Raw genomic sequence first — 5,455 nt, 5'->3', positions numbered from 1 at the left:
GCTTAATGAGTGTACGCTATTTTTTATAACAGGTCAAGTTAGTTAAGTTCATGGTGGACACGTGGTTTTATAAATGATTATATATAAAGAGATGTATATGTAAAAAGTATATGAGAAATAGATTATAGAAAGTATTTATGAAATAGAATATTATCTATACAAATTTCATTTGAACGTTCTTTCATTCATTTCGAAACTGAGCCTCCTACTATTTTTGCCTGCCTGTTGCCACTGATTAAAAGACCCTTAATTAATAACATTGCAATCAACTTATTAGAACTCACGATAGCCTTTAAAAAGTAGCGTTTTACAATTTTTAATACATGCCTGCTAGCGGTGTGCGAATAGTACTCGAATCAAATCGAATATTCGCTTTATCGAAAAATTCGAAAATATCAAATTCGGTTTTTTCGAATTATTGGTTTTTCTCAAATTTCCCTTATTTTCATTCTCGTAGCTAAATTATTGTTTTTAATTTATTAATGATCGATAATCAATTTTCATTTCATCGACTGTAGATTATAAACTGTTATTATGAACAAAGTTATTACTTAGTTACGAGATGGAGAATAAAGAAAATTTCAAAAAAAAAAACACGAATATTCGACTCAATTCAAATTATTCGTCATTTCGAATAATTCGCACTGCCCTAATGCCTACCCGTACGCAAGACGTGCTTTCTTTACTTATATCATTCTACGAACTGCTGGGCAGTTCTGTTTTGTTGTTAATTGTCACGAATATTTCAAAGGAAACAAATCACTATAATGCAAATTTGTCTTTCGAGATAGCCGAGACTATTGGAAAAATGAATAGAGGGGATGTCCCTGAGTAGCGTGAGTAGTTTTTCCATCAGGGAGCGTCAAAGTCGACCAATGTTGATCTCATTAATTGACTAATTCTTCACCGATTTTGTTAATTAAGAAGACGATTCCTACAGATTCTGACATTCTTAATCATAAGAATATGAAATACAAAACTTGTGATTAAATATTCAAATAGTACATGTGTTTTTAGAGAGAAATATTGAAATTATATCAATATAAATGTGATATTGGAATGCTCGAATTAGCCAAAATTGTTTTTTAAATGTTTAATATCGAAGAAAAAGTTTGATCAACCTTCTTGTCACATTGCGGGAAAACTAGTCATGAAATCGAAAATGTTTCACTGAAACACCACTCTATTCATTTCAAGTCTTATAGAGACAGTTAATAGGGGGTGAGAAGCTGCTTAGATATTGAACCAATTTCACTTCGGCGCAGCCACAATTTCATAAGAACCCATTCATTTTAAGTTTATTGGATCAATAGTAGATTAAGAACGGCATTACTTAATCCTCCTGAGAAAGTTAATGATAACGAATGGGCTTAAAGACTGCAAATGTTATAACGTCAAAGATCACGTACTTTGGGTGTCAGTGACTTTCCCAATAGGACTTAAGGGTGGACTTTCTTGAACTACTTTATTTCCAAACAGGCTTCCAAACACGACGATGAAATACCTGAACGTTATTGTTATTTAATTTTGTTTCTGGGAAAAGCTGTAAGTTTAATAATACAGAAGTGTATTTATTTGTATATATTCCTGTTTTTAATAATAATTTTGTATGTACTTTACAAAGGCGTTTGTGTAGAGTTATTAAAATGGAAGTAGTAATTTTTTTAGATTCTTAAGTTAAATTAATGTATATGTTGACCATTGTTAATTTGTGTAAGGCGATTTAGATGTTTAGGGAACCCAGTGTATATTGCGTAATATAATGACTTCCCAAAGTTTTCGTAACATCACATTTTTTATATAAAACTAATGCTTAATACGAATTACGAAAAATTGCAATAAGTTTCACTGATGTCATGCTAATAGAAAATCATTTTCACTTACTCTCAGTCATTAGTTATCACATCCTTTTCTCTAGTCAGTTAACACTTCATAACAAAAACAAAAGATGAAAACTAAAACCATTTCGTTCTTGCCATCTGTCGGCTAAGCAAACGCATGCACTTCTATTCATTCATAGATAAAATGTGATCGGTTTTTTCAACTTCGTTTTATATATAAATAAAATAGAGGCTTTTTTTTCAATTAAGAGAAATATCTGACTGCAGTTCATTTTTCACATTTCAATTTAGATACGTTTCATGTAGTACAATAGTAGTGTAGTAAAAAAAAATCCTCGAACTAATTTTAATCAATTGTTACATTAAATAATGACAATTATTTTCTGGAAAAAAATCAGGTTGTTTTCTCATACAATTTTTTAATTTCTATAAATCAGTTTCTATATTTTTCGATTAGTTACAATCAGGTGGTATGAAGTTAATCACTGAAACTTGAAAATTTATCGGCTAAAATTTATACAACATATATAATTTATAATAATAAGTATAGCATTTTTGATTTTAACAGTGGTGAACATAAAATAACGAATCGCGGCTAAATGGTTACTTTGTATATAACAATCCATGTAATTTGGAGAATTTATTATAAAAAAGTACATGGCTGTGTTACATACAATATGACTAGTACGATTCGTAATTTACCTAAATAGTTAACTTTTTATGAAAGAACTAAAAGTGAATAAATTAGTACCTGTGGTCGTATAATAAACAAAACAAAATACTTTTTAAAACAAATCAGTATTTCAAGTTAATTTTTACGTGTAAAATTTTTTTTCTTTTTATGTAATCTCTCAGTTACACACTTTTAACAGTCATAGTCATACTTAAAATACCTTTTGAGAAAGAAATAACGCAACAAAGTACAAATAATTACTCTCAAAGATTAGCTTTTCCTAATGTGATTTTAAAGTAACGTACAGGTACGATGTCTTGCTATTTCGTTTATTTTTTGACTATAACTCATCTTCTTGTTCATAAGAGGTTCTTTAGAGCGAATTATTTATAGATGGGTTGTAGAGGACGGATAAAAGTTTGCCTAAATTTGAGCGTAAATCAACAACTTTTAACGATAATCATACAATACACTTTTAGTAAAAAGTTGGCATGACTGAAGAGGTAAATTACGGTTGTTACGTAGCCTTATTGTTACTAAATGGTAAATGGTAAACGGCACCGGTAAAATTAACCTAAAAAATCGCAAAACGGATAAGTGTACCTTACTGGTCTCTAGTTTTAAAATGTGGTATACATATATTTATATCAGACATGAACAACTTAAATATAATGATAACAGGTGAATTTTCTGATACATGTTGCTTAATTTGCTCTATATATTTTATTTCTGTTAGAATTTTAAGCATTTTGTTACTGCTATTTTAGGTGATAAATTGTGTACAGAAAATTTAACTATGAAAAAAATATAATAAATTTTGTTCATAGTACTTCAAAACCATTTATTTATTTAATCACTTCTGAAAGAATCAATCCTCGGAAACAATAGAATTCGTTTGGTAATTTGCCGTTAAAAAAGATCAGGTACGTGTGAAATACGTAATTAAATTTCGTCAGTTTCGCAGAATATATTTTTTTAAATCTTTCGTTTCTTACGAGGAAAGTCAGGGACGGCCTTTGGAGGTGACGAACAGGGCAACAGCTCAAATAGAAAAACATTAGGGACTAATAACACTAACATTTATTTGAATTTAGAGCATTACGCCCCATGTTATAAAATTTACGTTCGGGGATTTCCCCTGTTTCATTTCGTCTGTCATTGACAGACTGTCAGTGTCAACAGTCCCGGCTTATGTTTTTATGTTCGAGCAGTCGTGTGCTTTGCGTTGCATAATTTTTATCCTTTACAGCTCTTGCTACTATTTCAATTAAAACTGACGTAGCTCATTCGTTAAATTATTTTGATTTAATTAATGATTGTAGTCTTAGACAAATTCGCGAGCATCATTTTTGAATCCCGTTCTTTTAAGACATTATTGTACTTTAGTTTATCCTGACTAATAAGTTGTTATCTTTGTGTTTATTAATTTTTGTTAATTTCCAATAAACAATTTTAAAACTCTAAATTTATTTATTAATAACTTTGCATTTCTCATCAANATTCTGTGACAGACATAGGCTTTATTAATAAACTAAATAACTACAGTATTTTCTATTGCAATATTTATTAATAAGCCATAATTAAGAAAGTGGATTTTCCACGTTTGATTTTAATCGAAAAATCATAAAATTTGTATTGTTACAGATCGACCAGGATTAAAAGGTGTTGGTGAAATAGGTCGATTAAGTCAAGCAGTGTTAAGAGCTTTACGTATCGAGCTTGAAAAAAATCATCTACTCCCAATTAAGGGAGACGTAACAGTTTGTGATGCCTTGTTGACAAAAATACCTACTTTAAGGTACGCTAAATTTCTACATAGTATGCATGTACAATATTTTCAGTTTAAAATTTTTCGATTTCCTCTATCTTATTAAGATGATACTTTAAGATTATAAATTAAACTGTTAATATTTAACCGTTTATTAGAAGTATATTTATAAGGGATGAAAGGAGGTATTTATTTGAAATCAATCGGTCCACAAATCAAAGACCTATTTAATGGAAGTATTTTCAAAACTGCAGCATCCTTAGTTATACAGGAAAAATACCATTAGGTACTTCGATATTTTAAATAAGAATGATAAATGTACCCGTAAAGCTTTACTCTTTAAAAATATTTTAAGGCGAAAATTTTAGCAAAAAACATCAGTAACAAAACAATTATTATCTTGGAACATAAAAACACTTTTCTAATTTTTCAAACTGTTATAAATTCCTTAAGCAAATAGAAACCGAAAAAAATAAAGTTTTTGAATGGCACCATACCCGTTTGACTACGCCAATAAAAATTACAAAAAGAAAAAATGATTCTAAAGTTTTGAAGAATTTGTCTTTTTCGTTTAATCTGTTACGTACAAACATGTATGTGATAATCAATACATTGATTCCCTACAACTGCGGAGTGTGCCCGCAGACAGGGACCGACCGATGGTCGAAAACCTTTTTACTGAAGGCGCGAAGGGTAATAAATCATACTTTGAGTGGCACATATTCCCCTGCTTAACAATAGGAGTTTCGAAATTCTAGAGAAGAATGAAGACTGGTTCAAGAGAATTCGATAACAATATAAATAGGCCTCTGGATAACAGCCGGAGTTACTGTAGCTGATTAGTTATATAAATAAACTGTGAACTACAAGCGAATCTTGAGTGATATAAATGTAGTGACGAGTAAATAAGCCTTAATAATACAGTGTGATATAAATAAGAAGTAGTTTAAGGGCCTAGTTACTGTTGCCGTATAAATAATAGATAACTACAATATAAATAGTTCTTAATTAAATAGAAATAAATCCTACAAAATTCGTTACATATAGAAATCATGAAGGATAATTTTCTAGTAAGGCCTAATGGCGAACTTCAACTAGAATCGAAAACAACACAGATTCGAAAGAATGCATTTTCATTAAACAAAACATCGCCATCCTAATAATGATTATTTG

The sequence above is a fragment of the Agrilus planipennis genome, unplaced genomic scaffold (assembly GCF_000699045.2).
Source record: "Agrilus planipennis isolate EAB-ADULT unplaced genomic scaffold, Apla_2.0 scaffold4, whole genome shotgun sequence".
In the NCBI taxonomy this organism is placed as follows: domain Eukaryota; kingdom Metazoa; phylum Arthropoda; class Insecta; order Coleoptera; family Buprestidae; genus Agrilus; species Agrilus planipennis.
The sequence above is the reverse complement of the archived record's forward strand: the minus strand, read 5'-3'. Positions refer to the sequence as shown.